This window comes from Ammospiza caudacuta, chromosome 1 (assembly GCF_027887145.1).
Source record: "Ammospiza caudacuta isolate bAmmCau1 chromosome 1, bAmmCau1.pri, whole genome shotgun sequence".
Classification (NCBI taxonomy): domain Eukaryota; kingdom Metazoa; phylum Chordata; class Aves; order Passeriformes; family Passerellidae; genus Ammospiza; species Ammospiza caudacuta.
The window spans coordinates 25,844,307-25,866,681 of NC_080593.1; the positions used below are offsets into that span (position 1 = coordinate 25,844,307).

The following is a 22,375-nucleotide window of genomic DNA, read 5'->3' on the forward strand; positions in this document are numbered from 1 at the left end:
CTCACCAGTGGTAGATCTGTAATGGTTTTTTAATTTTCAGGTGTCTTTTAACATCATTGAAATATTCCTTATTGAGTTCAGGACTATTCCTTAGTCCTTCCATCTAATCTCCTCTGGGCTGAAGGTTTTTAATCTGCTGCACACCTGTGCAGCAGCACCTTCTGACACTGCAGCACTCCTGATTCACGGGGCAGCACTGAGCAGGGGACTCAAAGCTCCTCCTTAACCTCCCTCCCGACCAGGGGACGCTGCTGCTGCCCCAGATGGCAGATTTCCATCAGCTCTGGCTCTCCCGGTGGCATCACAGCCACTGCCCCCGGGCACAATGGCTCCAAAGCCCAGGGATGCTGGCAGTCACCCCTGCACTCCTGGCCCGTGGCGGCAGCTCCTGCTCAGCGGGGTGGGCGCAGCAGCACGGGAGGTGCTGGGACATGCAGAGGGTGACGTGCATGTCTCGGTGGAAGATGTGTTGTTTTGCTGCCAAATTTACTGTCTGTAACCATGCCAGCTCAGAGCTTGAAGTGATTCACATTGCCTCTGAGCACAATTCACTCTAAAGGTGATTTTGGTGAGTTTGTGTGATTTTGGTTGTTCAGGCAAATACCACAGAGACCTACCCTCAGACATAGCTGTTGTACATTTGAGGTCATATTAGAGAGAAGTGAAGAACTGAAATAAAAGACATCTAAAGTTTAATCTTAGTTTTTGATTCTCATGTGGCAGGCTTTTAATTTCCACTTGCCTTTTCTCTCCTTAGTTTACTCTGGCATCAACAGCAGAAATGCCAAACATCACAAGACAAATTGTTTTCCCGGTAGTTCAAGCCCAGAGGGCAGGACAAAGTGCTGGAAATATGGCAAGGAAGTCTGCACTATGTCATATCCACAAATTAGGCATCCCCCATTCAAAAGACTTCTTTTTTACTGCCATAAAAATTTTCCTATTTTTTAGCATCAGTTGTTGCCAACTACAAGTTTTGACCTGGTTCCAACACATCAAGTCTACAGAAAAACCACATGATCCTTTATATCCAGCTCCAAGGTACTCTGCATCACATACAAATCAACTGCAAATTAGAAAAAAATTGGTATGGAACCATTAATTATTTTGTGGAAAATTTTGTTTGATTTTAACAATTTAAAGGGCATAGGAATAATTTAGATGTTCTTAGGAATTATTGGTATTTAGGAACATTGCCCAATGCAAAGTAGCCCCAGGTTTCTGAATCCTTAATCATGATGAGAAAGCATGTTTTTTTTCTCAGAAAAGTTATAAGCACAATTGTTAACAAAATCCAATGACAAAGCGTCAATATTCTTGGAAGAATGCAGCGTAAATTAAAATGGTGCATATGCTCTGCAGTTACCCACGTTTGTGGGCTAGGTTTCTGCAACTGTAAGGGCAGCCCTTGGCTCAAATATCAGAAATAAATAATTGTACAGTTTCAGCCCCCACTGAGCCTACATTCTCTTGCACAGGGCTTTACCGGGCTTTTCTTTACTCTCCTCTGTAGTTCAGGTTTGCTTTTGTGTAAATCAGGTTTTCTGTGTGAAAACGTGACTATTGTGCAGACAAATAGACTTTATAGGGAGTCACCCTTCACCTGTCAGGTTAAATAGCAGTTCTGCTTTATGAAGTATGCTCCATAAATGTCTTCACATGTGTAAAAACAATCTCCTGTGTCTATAAAAAACTCTAATGTGACAGAAGACCCAGAGTAAAGAAGGCAGTACCAGTCTTAAGATTAGGAATAATTGAATAGATATTCAGCTTTTTTGTTGAATGATGCCCAAAGCACCTTATAGTTGCCATTGTATTTAGCAAACAGACTAGAGAAAGCTTTAGTCTTTCAAAATAATTTCAACGGAAATTATTTCAGTTCTTCAAGAAATTAAAAGCAACAGAAATTAAATTTTTCCGCACTGAGCTTCTAACTTATAAAAAAGTACATGGTTTTGGTTTTGATAAATAATCAGAGTAATGCAGAATGTTATAGTGTTTTTGAAACTACATGGAATGGACAATATTGTAAGTACTTAGTACGTACAGCACAGAGGACATATTCTCTGCTCTTCATCTGAAATATGAAAGCTATGTAGTACTTTGTAAAACATGTTAAATGGAGTTTTGTCTCTCTTGGAAATAGCTATTTTTTCCTCACTCTTTGCAGGTGGAATGTTTGAAAATTGCACAAGACAGGCAATTTTGGAACTTCAACTTGGAGGACCAAATGTTAGCAAATCATTCTGAATGGATCTGAAGTTTAAGGCTGCAGTGTTATTCTTTGTGACAGTGGATACATTTTCTTTTTCACCTATTTACATATTCACAGTCAGAAATGCATGGTAGTTATTGTCTAAAAGGGGTCTATTTGGGAAGAAAAGGCAGATATCATTTTTGAAAGCTGTTAGTCCAAGAGTATATATGCACCACAAGGTTTATAATGAAGCTTTAGCCAGGGATGTTTGTAGTGGAAAGCAGAGCTAGACCACTGCAGAGAGCCAAAACAGAAGAAAAAAAAAAAAAGAAAAAAAAAGAAAAAAAAGAGATTTCTAGGTCTTCACAGGCTGAGTTCCTGTGGGTCATGATGAAGTAGGAAACCATTTGTCATGTAGAAGCTGAAGTAGTTCACACATTGCATTTACTCAGGAAAGCAATAGCCCTTTTTGGTGAGCATGAAACATCCCGTCCAGGGGTCTCTTTGTGTCCCTTCTCCATTTCTGTGAAGATCTTAGGCCAGGGAAGGCGTTATAGTTGTGGTGACACCACAGTTTGTGCAACAGAGGTTCTATTTTAGGTGGAGGGTTGTGACTGTCATTACTTCATCCTCATTGGCATTTCTACTCCTAGCTTCCCTACACAACCAGCTCTGCTGCTTTTGGGAAACTCCCTGGTGCTCCTCTGAGTGAAATGTCCATGTGTTGCCACAGGACTGTGAGAAGGGCTGGTCTCCACACCTCGGAGGCTCAAGTACGAAACTGTGGATTGTGACTATAAAGTGACAGGAAAGGGTATTTATATGGTTGTTTGGGTTTTTAATAAGAATTCTGTTTTGCTACCAGTAATTTATAGTAATGATGGTAGAAACTGCTTAACCACCCAAGAGCTCTACATCAGCTCACCCAACTCAGCACCCACTGGAGTGTGCTACAGACCCAGTCACCACCTGAGGACCTCCCCTGTAGATACCACGATGCTTCAGGAACACACCAGGTACTCAGGGGTGACAGAAACAGCAATGGAAAGGGCACCTGAACTTTGGGGTCAACATCTAATCTTAAAAAAGTGAAGAAGTACTTTTGATGGAGGTAGGTGTATTTTCCGTTATCAGCAGCTTAGATCTTTAACAAAAGGTTAAGGACTACTGCCAGAAACAAATATGGATATCTGTATGTAGAATTATCTGTGTTCTCTCTAGCAGTGCTGCTTGTATACCTCATTTTCTTCTTTCCATCCTGACTGAAGCCACAGACTGCTCACTCTTCTAGTTCAAAAGTCCCAACCACTCTCTGCAATGACTATACTTAATATCCACAGCTTATTAAAACAATTGGTCTACGTGAGCTTAGGAAGAAAAGGAATTTGAGTTTGAATGCAGAGTCCAGTCCTGGATAAACCTGGGGTCTCCACTCATACAAAGCCACATCTGTGATAATCGGGGCTGAAAGGGAAGATTTAACCTCTGAGGCTGATGGAGAGCAAAATGATGAAAACGGATCAAGAGTTTGACTAAATCCTGGGTCAGAGGAAAAGTTGAAAATTGCCTCTGCTCTGAATCTGGGACATTTCTGACTGAAGCAGGTGTGCCTCACATATTGAACATTTCATGTGTGCTCATTTCATTCCCTTTATTTTCAATTCTCATTCCCTTAAATTTTATCTACATGTTTCTTCCAACAATATGATAGCATGAAACAGCCTAGTTACAAAGCTTCTCTCTAAATGCCTGATTTAAATAAAGCATCCATTAATTTCTGAACCAACAGTGATACAACATAAAGCAGTACATTATTTTTCAGAATCTGGTTCTGCAAACAGTAGACCATTTGACTAAAATATAGCTAATGTACAAATAAAGTCACTCTTGTGCATTAGTGTTTTCAGGCTCAAAGCTTTAATGTGTTATTTTAGAGTACAAATATTTTCCAAGGTGAAAAATATAAATGCTACTATATTTAAGTCCTCACTAAAATGAAGCACAAGAAAAAATACTGCAGAAGGCTTTTCTTCTTGCTAAAGGACTTTTACCAATTTTAACAGAACATCCTTAATATCCACATAGAATATTATGTGTATAGTAGGTTGCTACACTGTAATTGGTTTGGCTGATTACAATGATTACAGTAAGTTGGCACAATAGTAGAGCTACCTGGAGAAAGTACTTCTGCAGAGTGCACAGAAATCTGCTCACTGAAGACCATATTGTGTGTTTGGAGGTCAGAAATTCTGATTTACAAGAATGACAGCTTTTTAACTTTGCTTACATTTCTTTCAAAAATAAAACTATCTTCCAAGTGCTTCTTAAAATAAAATCACAAAACCTTTTCCTATGGACTGAGATATTCATTTTGCCAAACTTTAAGAGATAGTGTTATCTCTTTTGTGGGCTAATCCAAGAAAGGTTATTTCAAAACACATTGAAGAAGTAATGGTTAGCTCTCTATGTGTGAAATGGGAAGTGTTTAACAGCACTGGACTTGCCTGGGATCAGGATTGCACATTGCAGAGGGGATCCCCTTTGCTGGAGCTGCACTCTTCCACAGAGAGCACTGGCTGCACTTTGGCAGGCGTTACTGGGGGGAAGGAGAGAGCTCACACCAGCCATGCCTGCAGAATGTTATAGTGTCTTTGCCACCTGTGTGAGGGGCAAACCTGGGCACCTCCGCAGTCAGACTTCTTTTTAACAAATAGATGCAGCAAAGAAGAAAGCAACATCACACAACATCACTTCCCAAACACGTCCCCCTCTGGCACCAAGGGCAGCTTGATAGTGGATGGTGAAGCTGTCATGCAAGCCCCAGCATCCTCCCAGCAGGGATCCATCCCTCTGTGTGTGAGTGCACTGCACCCCTCTTCAAGGACTGAATGGCTGCCCTCAGTGCCCCCAGATGCAGGTTGCCAGTGGCTTTCTGTTGGCAAGAGGGAGAAACACCCTCATTATGGGGAGGATTAAGTTGTTTTTAGCAAGCAATGACTACCCTTCATGTTTTCCAAGAGAGGAAATGAACCTCCAATTAATTATGACACTTGATTAGGTTACTTAAATTGCTGAATTTCTAGCAAAATCAGCAGTGCCAGCTCCTCAACACCATATGTGTGATTTGATGGCCCTTACAGTAATGCAGTTCTGCACATCTCCTGTTTTATGGACATTCTCTTTGCTGTTACTCAACTTCCATCTCATCACTCGGAGCATGAATTTCCACCTTGTGACTTCATAATCTTTCTGAGCATTTCTCTGGTGATTACCCAGTGATTTTTGGGCAGATTTTATTTCCTTGAAATATTAATGCATTCCTGATGAAAATAAACAGAGGCCTGTGGCTGTAATATTGCTTTTGGTCAGTTTTATGTCAATTGAAACAGAAATGCAGCTTCAAAGCCCTTGAAGCAATGGGTGACTATGCAAGGGAACATTGGCCTCCAATAAGATAAAAGACCACTTTAATGGAAAAGTCTTATAGGAATTTCTTCTGATCATTAATACCATGTAATTTCCTTATTTTCAAATTGTAAGTGACAGTGGTAGTAGCAAAATGGAACACTGAAAGTGCTGTACGGCGTTGTCACTGTGCTAACCCTGCTGAGAAGCCAATGTCTGTTCTTCTCCCCACCTCAATGCCTTCACCAGCTCTGAGGTGGGAGCTGAGGGAAGCCTGCAGTTCCCCTCTACTCCTGGCTGTCCTGGAGCTCTGTGCACCTTCCTCCACCCAACACCCCTTCCCATAATTTCCTCCATTTCTGAGCAGGGGATAGTTTTTAATCTGCACACTAGAAATGAAAAATCTGTGGGCAATTACATGTACCATACTCCCTGATGGAAGTGGAAGGGCAGATTGGAAGATGTGGGATCCATGGAAGGTGAAACCATATATGGACCCATCTGGGTTGCACTGAGATGAAAGCTCTCCTGTGGTCTGAAACCCTATTAAAAGACAGTTATGGCAACCTGGGCAAGACTATTTGGGCAGAAGAAAGCAGAAAATGAAGCATCTTTTATGAGAAGGTACAAATTTCAGACACTTAAGTGTTGAGTGATTGAAAAACAGTGAGAACAATGCTGCTATGAATTCAGCAAACTTTACCACAAAAAAATGACCCACAGGGTCCTAGACTATTAATTCCTTGTAACAGCATAAATAGGTGAACAGGTGGTGTGGGATTTAAAAAGAAAGGGTGGAGATGAGATTCCATTTATTACCATTCCCTCAACATAAGCCCAGGAGCTCATGAAACTCTGCATGATCAGTGACAAAGACCCTTCAGGGCAAACCAGTGGCGGCTCTGGCTGCCGCTCCTCCACCCAGAGCACGGAGCCTCCACCAGTGGGTGCTTGGTGGGGGTGTGGAAGGGACCTCCGCCCCCCCAGCTGCTCCCTGCCATTGGATAAGGAGTTGTCGGTATCCTGTAGTCTCCTGCCCTCCTCTGTGTTTATCCTGATCTCAGATCTGACTGTAGCTCAAGAAGTTACATTCCTGCAGACACTCTTGGCTTCAGGAACTGAAGATTTTCTGAAAACTAATCATTTCTGTACACAGACATCGTGGCTAATGCCACAGGGCGTGCCCAGGTGGGGACATGCAAGAGCTTGCACAACACGGTGTCCTTGGAAAACCAGCAACTATTTCCAACATTTCAAAGCAAGCAAAACCAGAACACCCTCCTCAAGGAGGAGTATCTACCCATGGGAAGGTTTCTCCACACAGGACATCCAACTGGGAGCTTGCCATCACTTTCTAAAACAGGTATGTTGACATAGAGAGGCACAGCCCAGGCCCTGGTGCTGCTCTGCATACCAGGCCCTGGCGAAACACAGCACTCGGGCATGGGGAGTGGGCACAAGTGCTCATCCTGATGCAACCTGTACCTCCCTGGGAACACTGGATCCTTTGCCTCTGAGGTGGTCACAGCCTGGATTCAATCTTTCCTACCCTCTTCAGTGCAGTGGCTGTTCAGGGGTTTGCCTCTTCCGCATTCGCACATCTCTCTTGCTGTCTCTACAATTATATTTTTCATTTTTCAAACTCATTAAAACAATAGTTGACTTACCCTGTCCCCTCCCAAACAAATCAATATATTTGTTTTCAAGATTTTCTAGAGGTAGATTATAGAGGTTCAGCTTCTTTCATGAACATTGGGCAGTTTCTCCAATCACTTGAAGCTTCAGTAAGAGCAATCAGTGGTGAGGATTAATGGTGCTCACTACAGACCTGATGCTGAAGTGCCTCAAACGATCACTGTTTCTTGTCACTCGTAGCTATAGAAGACACCAGCTTGCACCATGGAGGTACCCACACACGAAGGCAAAAACACTTCTCCACAGCCATTTTCCCACTCAAAGCAGGACCCTGTGTCTACCTGCTGGCAGCACTAGTGGCATGTCTCTGAGGGACAGCTGTGGCTGTAGGGATGCTCCTCCCAGCCAGACTCTCCTCACAGCTGACACCTCTGGGCACAGAGTCTCTGCTCTGACCTCTCACAGTTGCTCTTCAGGCATGTGGCACCTTCACTATATTAAGATGTTTTTGTTCTGTGTCAGCTTTGTGCCATGTTGGAAATATGCACAATAGTCTTACTGTGGGGAATATCTCTTGAGTTAGCTCCATTGTTCTTCCTTGACTGCTTCTCTTGCTTTCAAAATCTTTGTGGCAATTGCAAAGCTGAGCACAGCATGACACTCTTCCACCTGTTGGCTTCAGCAAAACTATGGAGGAAGCTCCCTTAGTGCTCTATGACTAATATGACTTCATGTGGGAAAAATCACTTTTATGTTCCCAGTTCATAGAACTGAAGCCCACAATATAGTTCCTCCAGGATGGACTCCAACCACTGGGCTGCAACTCCTTGGAAATATTGAATATTTGCCCCTTGGAAGTATTGAATATACCTTGCTCAGTTTTGAAACTTTATAAGGAATTTGAGTTGTTAGTTAACTAGTTAAGACCTTGCATTTAGATCTCTGTCTCTGCAGCCTTTTGAAGGAGGAGGGAAAGGAAACCCACAGCCCCCACACACAGAATGACCCAGCAGTCCAGTGAGGCCTGGGGAACAGCTCCAAATGCAGTACAAACAGCCCTTGGTGATTCCTTGGGCCCACGGCTGCAAGATCACTTTTGCCCCGTGTTCTGAGTCTCCAGGTTCTGATCCCACATCAGTGGGAAATTGACAAACACCCTGGGACACCAAGGAAGCAAAACCAGGATGAGACAAAGACCTGGGAGGCAAACTGCCTGATTTAGGGCCTTCTGTCATGGAAGAGTTAGAGATGGCACAACTCATGAACTCATGGCACACACCATTAACACACAGCAAAACTCACTGCAGTGCTGAGCAGAAGGAAAACAGGGAAACTGTGGTGAGGAAAGACTGAAACACTTATCTGTGCTTATCCCCTTTAACATATTCGTATTTCCATCCTGCCATTCCTGTATTGCATCTCTACCATCTCTCTCTCAGCCATCACAAAGCATCAAGAAGAATCTTGATTACCAGTTCCATGGTGGGCAGACCACTAAACCTGCTGCAAAAACATACAACATAGATTTGTCTAAATTGAGCCTCCAGTTTCTCAGCCTTGCTCTACACTTATAGTGAGATAAAAAACCCATCTCCTTATGGGACAATTTTCTTCTTACAGGAGCTTGAGAGCTGCCATTAAATCACCATTCAACTGTCTCCTAGATGAAACAAACCAAGTTTCCTATTCCCATACCTTTCAGGTGTGCTGTTCTTCAGGTTAGGAAGAGAGCTCATTTCACATCAGCCTTTTCAACTCAGATGCAACCTGGATCCAGTCTGGTTTGTCCACAAAGCACAACCAGCATCCCTTGCTTCCTCCTAATCTCTTCACTCAGGAGACTGCTCTTTACTTCCTTCTGCCTGGCCCCAAACATCCACTATTTGTGGTCTTTTCCCATGGCTATCACAATCCACTCCATTCTCTCCTGCAGAGTATCCTGGGCCTTGTTTCAGTCTCACTGACAGTTTCAGGGCAGGAAGGCCACGCTTGATGCTGTGCTTGTAAAAGCATCACGTATGCCTGTTCTGACAGAAGGCTACTGCTAAAGGGTGTGCTTTCTCAATAAACAACACAACCTGCAAGCCCTGGATATCTGTATAACATCAAAGTTATTTTTAAAAAGAACAGCAATTGCTAAATATTCCACAGGAACCGCAAAAATAAAGAAGCCTATTTAAAAATGTCATATATCTATATATTCTTTTTAAGATGAGTCATGCAGTTTCTGCAGCTCCACCAAGTTCCAATCAAATCTCGACTCATTGGTTTTATCACTCTTGATTACTTTTTGAACTGCTGTAATTCCTCTAAGGCTGGCTTACCCCATGCCAGAACCTCTTTGTGGTACAGACAGCAAGCACCTACAAAGGGAGCAGACAGGCTCTAATGAGGCATTTCAGCCTAGAAATGCCCAGAAATTACATCCTGGGAGGGATGTGCAGTACCATGGTAATCTTACTCATGCTCACAGGCAGTGAAACACCATTGTGCTCATGGACATTGATCATAGAATAGCAGAGCAAGGAACAGAACCCAGCACACATTTTACTGAAATTTCTTAGCAGCTAATACTTCATCTATGAAATATCATGTCAGAGGCCGGGAGAAGATCACATTCCTAGGCTGAAGTTGAGGCTCCCACTGGGCAACCCACAGTACTATCCATTTGCTGCCACCTCTGCACAGCCCATTTCTTGTCTGAGGTGCCAGGGATCAGCTGCAGCTGGAACCTGGCTCTGAAAAGCCACATCTGGTTACAGCACTGAGCACTCAGGAGCTGGGCCCTGCAGATGAGACCTAGAGGACCAAGGTCATACCTATTGGATAAAGTCTGTTTTGCACAGCACCCTCTGGAATTTTAATATGCCCCAGGAAAAGAAAAAAAAAAGAGAGCATAATCAACCCTAAAAAACCACTGAAGCAATAGTCTTGAAATGATACATTAGAGGTCTTGCCATTTCACAAGTATAATTTGGAGTGAATTGCCCTTTACAATGATTCAACCTGTGATGTGCTCACATACCCTCTCAGTCGCTGCTTTCTGTTCAGGAGGGATTTTTACCCTTTCCCATTTTAACCTTCACAGTGAAAACAGGTGTTTTTTTTTATCTTGCTGCCATGGTTTCCTCTTTCCCTCATGTTCTTCTGGGATCCTCCTCCATGGCTAACTGCCAGCCAAAAAGAAAATGTGCTTGGGTCTCAGCTCTGCCAGCTCACACTCACCTGCACAGTGGGCACAACAGGCAGCTTGGGAAGGGCGAAGGAAAACTAACATCTTGAATACTTGACAGTAAGATTGATCAAACTCTTCTTCCAGAGCTCACATTTCTTTGTGCATTTCTGGCCTGAACTGGTGTAAGAAAGCAGTACTGAGCTGAGCACAAACAGAATCATTGCACCTTTGTTTTCTGGATGTGCTGTTACCACCCAGCCACCTCACTACTTTTCCTGAGGGAGAAGTGGTTGATAGCATCAGTTTGTTACCCAAGCCTTGAAAAACAGGGTTCAAGCATTACTGCCAGCTGGACAGTATCACTGAACAGCCTGGTGACTGGGACAATTCCTAATGTTATAGGAATCTTTGTCAGAGGCTTGCATTGTACAGTTCCACCACATCCCATTTGGACACTGCAAACCAACACCCTGAGGAAGGGAAACAGCCCATCGCCCACCCTCCCCGGCTGCCCTTTTATACCTGACAGACTACCAGCTCCCTCGGGAAGGAAGGGCTTTTATTTTGCCCTTTTAGGAGGGACCCAAGGCAGGTGAGGTGGCTGGAGCATTGGCAGGGCTGGTTTCACCTCCCGGGTGAGTCACCGAGCTGCCTTGCCTCCATCAGGTGCACTGTAAATCCAGACCAGTGCCTGTTCCTTTTCATTAAGAGCCTTGAGCTCACTGCAGGAAAGATGAAAAGGGCTGGTCATTATCCATTACATGTGACCCATTCACTTGCTGATGGGCTGGTTTTCATCTTCCTGCCCTGCCTGTAGGCAAGCATCCCCCAATACCCTAATCTGCTTTTTTTGCTCTTCACCATTTATTTTCCTAGGAGCCTTGTCAATAGTGGCTCCATTCCCTTCCCATGCCTCCCAGCGCTGTGGATTCAGAAGCCTTAAAGGGTTCCAGCTCACGGTAACACATTCCAGAAAGTCTGACCGCTTATTATAAAGCCAGTGTAGGAAGGATTTGAGAAAAGCACGGTGTAACAGGAGAGCTGGGTAAATGCAGAGCGCACGCAGCCTGGAAACGCTCGAAGGTGAACGGGAAGGGGAGGCGGGGGCATTTGGAAGCCCATTAAAGGAGAACTTATCATCCGATTTATGTAAATCACTTCAAATGCCTTCATTTATTAAAAGTATTAAGCTGCATTACTGTTTGCCTTTGGTCCCCTAATTTGGTTGCTAATGTCTAAAACAACTGTTGAAATTAATTTGAAATTAATGTTCCTATATAATTACTTAATGAATCTCACATTCACTGCCCTTAGCTCGCAGTTGACAAAGGATCTCACCCGCCACATGTAAGAGGTTGGAATACCGACTGTGATTTTAAAACGGTTGCTAAATTATAGTTTGCAAATATTTTACATTTATATCACACACTTCATTTTGAAGGATCTCACTGTGTTTGAAATGTTACATAACATTTATTCTTTAGTAAAATTCCACCACAAAAACTTTCTGGGCATCAATCTTATTTCCCTGCATGCCTTGAAATTAAATCAAATTTAGCTGTATCATTATGCAAACAAAAAATCATACCTGCAATAAAAGATTATTATTAGTGCTGTAAAGTCAGACAGTTAAAAGATAGGAAATGCTGAAACTGAGACTCTGAGCAATGTAAGTTCCTTTTCCCATACATATGTTTTCTCATACTATTTAATTTTATGATCATGTATTTTCTTATATGTACCCCCCTCCCTCAGGGGACTTATTAGTCCTTGTTAGTGTTCAAGAAAAAACAGCATAAGAAAAAAATAAGGTTCAAGAAAAAGCTAGCAGGCAAAGGCAGCCATTTGTGGAGTCCTTGCCTCATTCCTTACAAAAGCTGCAAAGGCTGTAATGCATGCGCCTCCTTTTCTGGGTGGCTAACTTGGTACCCCATAAATCCTGATTGGCAGACGTGCTGAATATGCACAGCAGTAACTGAAGCTAAAGAAACATTTGAACGCACAGAGCATTTTACATACTACCAAACCCAGTGAAAGATGAGGTCCTGGAGTCTCACACTTAAAATAATCGTACACTTCAAAGAGGGGAAAACACTTCTCCCTCTCCCAGGGACAGTGGAAAAAGTAACTGAGCAATTGCAAACCAGCCCAACTGCTGTGTTATGGGGACCCACATTTACTCGTTCTCTAGAGCACCACGTGGGCAGGGTGCAGCAGGAGGGAACAGGACACACTGTGACCCAGCAGCAGCAAATACCTGGGGAAGCTGCTGGTGCTGTTACACAAGGTAGCAGAGGTAGGCAGGCACCATGGGGGAGACAGCAAAGGCTATTCTGAAACAAAAGAGTAGAATTGAAGGCCTTCTAAACAGCTTACGTTGGACTGCTCACCATTCTGTGTGCTTACCTGTGACTTTGCATTTCTTCTTAGGTGTGTATGGTTTCTTAAGGATCAAGGCAAAGCATGAGTGCCAAACATTGGCAATCAGGAATGTTCCAGAGCTTTCCTCCAAATTAGCTGAACAGTGCTTTGCCTTGAGACATCCTCAGCATCTAGGTCACAGCGAGTCCGCCCTCCCCACGCTGCAAAACATGCCCTCCTTTGTCTTGCAGAGAGCTGTAGATGTGTGCCACATAGCCTGGCAGGGCTCAGATAAGGATACTGGCCAAGAGTTCCACAGCTTGGCTGAGGGATGGGCTAGTGAGGAGGACAGGTCCCCAAACACAGGACAACATCAACCTAGATCTCCTTCCTACAACAGGGAACAGAGACTACCCAGCAGCCCACACCCAGCCAAGCCACGCACACACCTCCACGTGCTGTCCTACTTTCTGAACTAGAAAGTCCAACCTCTCCTCCGCTCACATCTTTGCCAAACCTCCCTCTCTTCAACACATTCCCACCCTGACAGGCTGCAGATCTTCCTTCTGAAATCTTTGTCTTCTCTCAGTGGGTCCTCCCTCACAAGCCCCAGGTATTCTTGTCTCCCACACTTCATGCATTCCTCAGCTATCAGGGATCATTACAACACCTCCAGGAACGACCGCCAAAGGAAACCTCTCCCAGCAAGGCCAATCTAAAAACCTCAAGTCTACAAGCACACAGGAGTATTAGTTCCTTTTAAAGGTGAATGGCAGGAACATTAGTGTGAATTATGCTGAGACATCCTGGCCAACCACCTCAACATCCTTCCTGAACACCAAAGCTGTCAAGAGAACCAAAATGGGCAACAAGTCCCTAGTTGGTCTCAAAGACAGCATTATAAGACCATATCATCAAACGGACCTTCAAAGCAGATTGCTCTCCTTGTTTTCCAGCTGGGGGTTTCATACCACAACCCAGCAGCTGAAGGTTGATACTGTGAGAGCACAGAGCCACTACCTCAGCCTAGGCTTCCATTCCAATTCTGCTTTTGTGAAAAAGAGGGAAAGATAAGGATATTAATATAACTGAGGCTCAGCAAAAACAAAGCCTTCTTGAGGCAAAGATGCTTTTCCATCTCCATGGCTTCGTCCTGCTGCTTGCAATCACTGGGACAAGGCTGCTTTAGTCAGCTTTCCAGAATCCTGTAATGGAAAGCAGCTGCCCCTATCCAGATGGCACCAGACATCTCCACAATTATTTTGTCATCTTTTGGTCAGTTGTGTTACTCAACTTCCCAGTACTGCTGGGAAGTTGAGTTAATAACACCAGCAATCCCAGGACTGTACTCAACAGTCTTTTCTTCTAAATTCCCAACACTAACCAGAGGATGTTTGTATTGCTATTTGCCACTCAATACATAGACTTTACATTTGTTATGTGTCAAAATATGAACTTCAGGACTTGCATTCTATTGAAGTGGGCTGCATGACCCACATATCTCAACGTGAACAATTTAAGTGACTAGGGCAAGCCTACTTGAAAAGCCTTCCCTTTCTTTTCCCAAGTCACAGAGCTGGACAAACTGCCAGCATTCAACACCATCTGAGACATTTAGTTTTGCAGAACCACTCAGTTTTGCAGAACCATTCAGATGGCAATGAAATTCTCAGTCTTTACATAGCTATCTTCAGAAAGCATTAAGTCACAGTGAATCTTGCTTCCATTAAAATAGCACTACCCAATAATTTTGGGGAAACTTCCTCACGTTTTGCATTATTTAACATATGATACTCAGTTATTTAGTTAACAAGGTTAAATAACTGCATGTCCAACAACTATACATTTATTCTGAAAGCTAACTTTATGTAACAAGTCCCCATTTAAAAGCAAGTAGCTCATTCAAATTTCCATGAGTATGTAACTATAGATGCCCCTCCCTAATTTAATTAGGAGCCATGGCTGCCATCTCCCTCTGTCTTTGCACACACCAGATTTAACAGGTCCTTTGGGGAGGTTTCATGGAAGTGGTAATAGGTGTGGTAATTTCCACTTTCTGTTTTCTAGTTCAGAGAGTAATTGAATCCAGTCACTACTGCGATATCTTTCTGGCAAATCTGTGTTGGCCTCCATAAAATGAGTTGGAAGTTTGATTTCTGCTCTCCACAGGCAAGTTTACGTGATACAGATGAACTGCTGTAACTGGCAAATTGGAGGCAATTTCAGCGGAGATTCCTAGGCTCAAATAAGTGCAAGAACAGAACTTTCACCTCCAGAGAAGTCTCATCTTTAACAGTCCTGAGAAATGACAGGTCTAGATTGGAGAGTTTGGATTTCTGCTGTTGGAAAACACTTTGAACTCTGTTTTATTAAACCAGCACTCTCATGAAATGACTAAAAAAAAAACCCCAAGTCATTATGAAATAAAATGCTGAGGCAAAACAAGCTTTATCACTCCCTAATACTGCTTTCAATCTGTGCTGCATTTTAATTGGAGTACATAAGTATTTTATTTCCTGTGACAGCAACATTCATTAGTCTCCATTCTGGTTACACATGTTTAGCCCCCCAGGCAGCAGCCAGTGCCAAGAGCATCAGCCACTGCCAGACCATTAGTGGCATTCCAGGCAGGTCCATGGATTCCACCACACAAGACAATTCAGAACCAAAATACAACGTACCAGGTGAGTGGAGGCTAAATGTATGACCAGGCTAAGATTAAAAACTTTATTTTTTATACAAAACAATAATAAATCCAAGCAGATAATGAACTAAGTGTGTCTTCTCATTTTCCATCTTTTCTTCTTTTCTCAATAAAGTCTATCCACAGTTCAGTGTTAAACCACTCCATATTCTGCAAAAGCTACGACGTTTCCATCTTGTATCCATGTTTTTCTAATTCAGCTCTGTAGAGAAAAGACAGATATATTGAAACACATACACAATACCGTTAGATGTGTGGTTTTTTTTTTAAATTACATATACTACACAACATACAATCATTTAAAATAGCAATGTCATGCTGCTTTTTTATTTCTACCAATTACCTTAACCTTACTTACCCTGTAATTCTTGAACTCCAGTTTTTTATCTTAAATCACTGTAACTTCTCAGTGAAAAATTCAAATATTTGTTTTAATCAGTTATTGCCCTCTGACCCACCATATGGCGTGAAGTAGCACCTATGCACCTGAAACATCTCCAAATTCATCAGAATAACCAAAATATTATATTATACATATTCTCAAGAATCTTATACATTATTCCCAGTATTTCCTTAACTAAAGCAAGCTCACTATTCTATTTTACTTAACTGCATGTGCTTCCAAAACAATTGTAAGCTTTTTTTTTTTTGCTTTTAGAATAGTGCAGTCTGGACTTATTTATGTCTCGGTGCAATACACCTTGCAGTGAACAAGTCTGAGGGATTGCTTTGTTGTCCTTAGTTGTGGCCAGGACAGCAAGTCAGGAACTACAACTGTTGTCACTCCTGCCCTGCCACCAGTTGGCTTCTCCCCTGCCTCTGAACACACCAACCAGGATGCATCCTGTTTTATCCCCTTTTATCCTAGCACATGTGTATCTAGATACAGAAGTACAAATCTCTAAAAATATTTTGGGTTAGTTTGCACATTTAGTAGTAGGACTTTAAAAGTGGAAGACTGCAGCATTTGCTTTCTAGAGATGGAAGAAACACACAACAGCCAGGCAACACTGCAAACCACTATACAGTCCCCAATACTGCAGGCTGCAACTAAGGCCAGTTACACAAAGTTTGTCTAGATCAACTGTGTCTGTCAAGAATTGTACTATTTCTTAAAAGTCTATTTCATTACATGTTTTCCAATATTACCATTTAACTGCCTTTGAACCATATATGAAATAACTATGCCAACAATTTTTTATGCAGAAGACACAAAAATAATTGCTTTCCCTGAGTACAAGGGAGATCAACCCAGGAACTGTTTAAGCAGGCTGTATTACAGACAGTTTGCTCCTCATGCAACATACTGAGGGATTAATTATAAAATCTGGCTTTGTTCTGAATGCTTGAAACAATTTAAGTTATAATTATGCGTCAGTAAAGGATTACTGAAACTACAAGTGACAAAGAGGATTAAGCAACTGGTTTAGAGGTACACAAATTGCTATCACTTTTTTTAAAGCATGTAATTAACAATTACTTTGCTGTTGTTGCTCATAAACAGTATGTTCACCACATAGGAAAGAACCTTAATGTTAACACAGATCACTAATCTCCAGAAAAATTGCCCATTTGGACAAAGAACAGCAGTGCTGTTTTGAAGTACAGACATAAAAACTGTAACATACTTTGCACACCACATAGCACAAAGAGATAATCTTGGATGCCCTGCCATTAATCTTGGCAGTACAATTCAGAACTTTCACACACACACACAGAAAAGTCATTAGAAAAGGATCCACCCGTGTTAAATTGACAAAGTGTTAACTATATCTCAACTTTCCATGATCTTTGCATTGTTTGCGTAACAGAGCAAAACTCTGTCACCACAATGCCCTAAGGCATTTTCAGTAGAATTATTAAAAGATGAAATGCTGATCAGTACTTCAGAGTCTTGTAATCCCTAAGTCTGGTTCTAAAAGGCTCAAAATAGAAAAGCAAAAAGTAGTGCTTTCACTTATTTCCATTTCAGATTTTTATTTTTTAAAGTAAGCAGATTTCAAACTTTCAGATATTAACTAATCAACTCAATTTAAAGTATTTTACCCATCTTCTAGAACAGAAAGTTTAAATAAAATTACCTTAGTTGATTGGAAAAATCATCTTCTACATTGTCATCATCCCAGTTGTCTTCCCAGACATGTGCATCTTCATCTTCATCTAAACCAGTCCAATCTAAAGACAGAAAAGCAGGTCTAAATACTATATGCTGCACTGCTTTGGTACCATGTGCTACTGACCGATTAGCACAGCCACAGGGAAAGGCAGACTTCTGGAAAATTTAACACAGAAGTCTGGATCACATTCAAGTGTTCATGAGTCAGATCTAAAAGACATCTTAAAATTTCTGTAATTACAACAAAAATGAAACTTGGTGAAAAAAAATCACTACGCACACATCATGGCTTGCAAGATTAAACATTCCTAAGAGATTTTTTGCATACTTATGGATAAACTGTAGCATCATCCTTCCAGATTTGTATTTAAACACCTTTTTCAGATTAAAAAAGTAAATATGTATCAGATGCTTTCACCAAAACACAGACACATTCTCTGTTCCCTTTAAATCAGATGCTGTCAATCTATGGACAAATGACAAAAAACTATCTGGGATGCAGAAGCAAAGGCAAATTGAGATAAACATCTGCAAACAACACTTGATACCTCCAATCAGCTATTTCTGGCTTCCCAAGACAGCAGAAGCAGTCTTGCCTTTGTAGGGAACCACTTTTTGTCCATTTACTAACTTTATTTATATTTTTCCTGCAATAAAGTAATCTGGCACATCACCCTTGACAAATTACTCATCACACATTTAACACTTCATTATTAGAAAAAAATTAAAATCAAACAAATTAGTTCAGAAAAATAGTGAAAATTCAAGGCTCAGAATCACTATGAAAAGACAAGTTGGCTTACTCGATTGTTTTTTAGTTTCTCAGTTTACTCCTACTGAATGACACACAGTTTTTCAAATGTTAAAAAAAGAAGCCCCCTAATTTTGACAATTTTTTATTTCTCAAAGTCTATTACTGTATTTAAAGAGATAACACTGTTCTTCCCCTCTCATTCTAGTAAGCCATCTGCTGCCCATGCACAGAAAGCTCTGAGGACTAAGGCCTAAAGCAACATTAAACACTGATGGAGGTATGGGGGGAGCAGGGGACAAAGTCAGTGGGATAAAACATCAAAAACTAATTCACTGTGAACAGCTAACTTTCTAAGAATGAAGCCTGGTCTTTGCATTTTCTCCTCCTTTTTCTAACACTGACAGGCAACAAAATTAATATTTGAGATTCACCAGGACAGGAAAATCCATTTGTCACTGATTAAAGACACACGTGTGGAAGGCATTACAATGAAATTTCCCTACTCAAATAAATTATATAATGGGGAAAGATGAAGGAGCATAGAAATTGTGCTGTGAGAGCAAAAGAAAAAAACTGGGAAGAAAAGGTGAAGAAAAAGTGTTGTATAAAAAAATGCATTATTTGGATTTAGTTGTATGGCTAGTTGCTCAAAGGGAAGGGCTTATCTTTTACAAATACCTGCAATAAGCCTTGCCTTTGCCAATTTATATTCCACTGCTTCTTTTTTTCAAAAAAGAAACAACTTTACTGATTAACTGATTTTGAAGAGAGAAAAAACAAAGCTCAAACAACTTAAAATTAACACAAAGTCAAACTTTTCTATCTGCAAACATATAAGTAGCTCAGACAGAACTACAAGCTTGAAAAACAATCTCCCAGTAACTCATATCCAGCACAACAAACAGCAGCTTCAGTCACAGGAGATCAGCAGGGCAGATGCAAAAAGATGCTCTAAATCACACTGAGTAAAGAGGAGTCAGAAAGGCCCATCTCATCTTCCTTGCTGGGGTGGGGAGGAGAGTGAAAGTAAAGCCTAAATCACATTCTCATCTCCACAGGACAAGATTCTGCAGCATCTATATATGGGAACTATTACCCCAGAATTGTTTAATACAGTTATTACTCCCTGCTACATTATATGCCTGTGACTAAACAAAAGTAAAAAAGGTAGAGCATTATCTGGATTGAAAGTGTTAAAATCACTTACGAGTCTACTACCATTAAGTAGTACTAAGATACACCAAAATTATAAACTTGTCATGACTGAACTCCTTGAAAATATCAAAAAACTTTTATATGCTGATCACTGATTGTTTTATTTTGTACTTGGGAAACAAAAACCAATTTTTAGGATTGTAGGATTCTTCATCCCCTGCTCTATCACTTTACATTTTTATACTCTGAAATGCACTGTACAAAAGATTCTTAAGTGACTCATTTACATGTCTTTTCATCTACTATAGTATACTTATGCTATACTTCAAAGTATCTATAAAAATTGGGCACGTCTGGTTTTGATACATAACTTGATTTCATAAATTGTTTAAGTAAATTTTTAGGCTGGCATAAACCCCAAAAGTCCGTGTTTTCATCTCTTAACACAGATTTGCATTATCTAATTTCCTTTGAATAAAACCTGGGTAATAGAACACAAAGTTCTTCTATTGCTAGAAAGTGATGTTTTAATTTGAAAGAAAAACAATTTGGAATGGGTTTGAGCCCAGTTATCACAATTCTTTCCTAAATACTGGAGATAGACCAAGTGGTCTGAACACTCAACATCTCAAAACTATGACCTCACTTGAGGATTCAAATGGACCCTTTTAGACATTCTTACTTTCTGCAAGAAAGAACATCTAGAAGCCTGATGATGGTCACTTTTTAATAAATCTCTGTTCCACCCAGAAAGCCTGCACAGTACTTTGCTTTAGCATTACAGCCAGAGTCAAGCAAAACTAATTTCACCTTCTGTAGCAGCAAGTCAGGGCTCTGCCCAATCCAAGGTCCAGAAGCTGCAGAAACTTCCCCTACTGTGAATACTTAATTTACATTAAATAAGATAATTTTTTTTTTCTTTTTAACAAACACTTAGGAAAAACAAAGTATTTTAACTATGTCATGAACTTTATCTGTACCTGCAACAACATTAATTTTAGCAGAACTAAAGGGCTCAGAACACCTAAAGCTTGTAATACCACAGAAAAGAACATATGTAATAAAGACATTAGAGAAAAAAAATCCTGATGTTACATTCGTCGTGATACATAATTTCTCAGGATACACAACTCGAGACAGAATTAAGGACATAAAAAATAAACATGCCCTAACAGGGATGTTTCCAAGACTATCTCTGGGACGCTGAGTTGTTTTATTTAACTTAACTTCCTTATTAAGTATATCTGTACCTATTGAAAGCAAACCAGCATATACATATCTGTGCTTCAATAGGTAAAGAAACTAAAAGTAACTACAGAGCGCAGTATTTCATTTTCATATATTTTTCCGCCCTACGCTCAGTTTCCGGCCCTCGTCCCTCCTCTGCCTTGCGATTCTCAACTCCAATGTCAAAAAGCACTAAACTTCTCTGCACTTGTCCCCAGCCCGCTCGCACAATGACACAGCACTCGCAGCGCGATGTGCCCGGCGCCGCGACACCGCCACAGAGCCGGGCACGGGCACCGCGATCGCGGCTCTGCCGGCGCTGCAGCCGCTGCCCGGCCGGGGGCTGCGCAGGGACCCGCGGGGCACCGGGGGAGCTCCCGCGGCGCTCAGCCGGGCCCTGCGGAGCGGCAGCACGGCGCTGTCCCGCGGAGCGGCCGCGGGGAGCCGCGGCAGGGCCGGCGCACACCGCACCGCAGTCCCACCGCCGGTGCCACTGCCGGTGCCCCTGCCAGTCCCACCGCCGGTCAGTCCCACCGCCGGTGCCACCGCCGCTCCCGCCCGCCCGCCCGCCGCGTCCTGTCCTGCCCGCCCCGGCCGGCCCAGGCCTCGGCCGTCCCGTCTGCAGGCCGCGGCCTGTCGCGTCCTGGCGTCCCGTCCCGTCCCGCCCCGCCCCCACCCGGCACCTTCAGCCGGGAACTCCTCAAACTCGTCGTCCTCCTCGAGGAGCCCCAGGTCCACCGGCTGCTTCTTCTCCGACATGCTGGGCCCGCACCGCGCCCGCCGCCCCGAGCCTGCTGGTATCCCGCGGCCGCCGCCGCGCCTGCGCCGCTGCCGGGCCCGGCTCCGGCCGCGCCTGCGCCCTGCGGATCGCGGCTCCGCCGGCCCCGCCCGCCGCTGCGGCCCGGCACGGCCCGAGCCGGGGCTGAGGGAGCCCCGCGGGAGCTGCTCCTGCTCCTCCTGCTCTCTTCTCTCTCCTCTCTCCTCTCTGCAGTGCTGTGGGGAGAACAAGCTCGTTCCCTGCAACGTCAGACCAAACTGCACAGGCCGCTGCCGCTGCTGAGCGCCTCTCTTCTCTACATTCTTTCATTATTGGTTTGAATGCAGGCAAAACCTATGGAGTATCAGCCTTCAGTCCTTCATCTCCATGTCATGGTGTTGGAGTTTTTTCCCTTCTGGTTTTTCAGTGTAGTGTTTCAAACTGCCAGGAGAGGTTTGGGTTGCACATTAGGAGGGATTCATTCACAGAAGGAGTGATGAGGCGTGCCACGGGCTGCCTTCCGTGGAGGGGTTCAAGGGAAGCCTGGCCGTGGCACACAGTGGTGGTGTTTGGCCACAGGTTGGACTCGATGATCCCAGAAGTCTTTTCCAACCGAATTGACCTCTGTGATTCCGTGAAAATTCTGTGCTATGTTCTAAAATTCTTGTCCATCACATCAGAGCAACAAGCAAGCAGCTTGGAAGAGAGAGTTTCACTAAACTATTCACTAAAAGTTTAGGCTGTTATGTGAAAAGTAGAAATGCTGCAGGTTTTTATTATTCCCCACTGTTTTCATTTCACTTAAATCTAGATTCTCTTAATGATTTCAACAAAGGCAATGTTCAGCACTTACTAGCCTGAACAAGTTTGTGTGCATGGCAGCACCAGT

At 42.7% G+C, this 22,375-nt stretch overlaps 1 long non-coding RNA gene across 1 annotated transcript; it reads right to left on the minus strand.

Annotated features, from left to right (window-relative positions):
* Positions 1-15,477: 15,477 nt before the first annotated feature.
* LOC131564580 (uncharacterized) lies at positions 15,478-21,577 on the minus strand. Its single transcript, XR_009275400.1, has 3 exons — positions 21,413-21,577; positions 17,559-17,652; positions 15,478-15,679 (listed from the first exon to the last, which is right to left on the minus strand). It is a non-coding gene; the product is annotated as an uncharacterized LOC131564580 (long non-coding RNA).
* Positions 21,578-22,375: the final 798 nt, after the last annotated feature.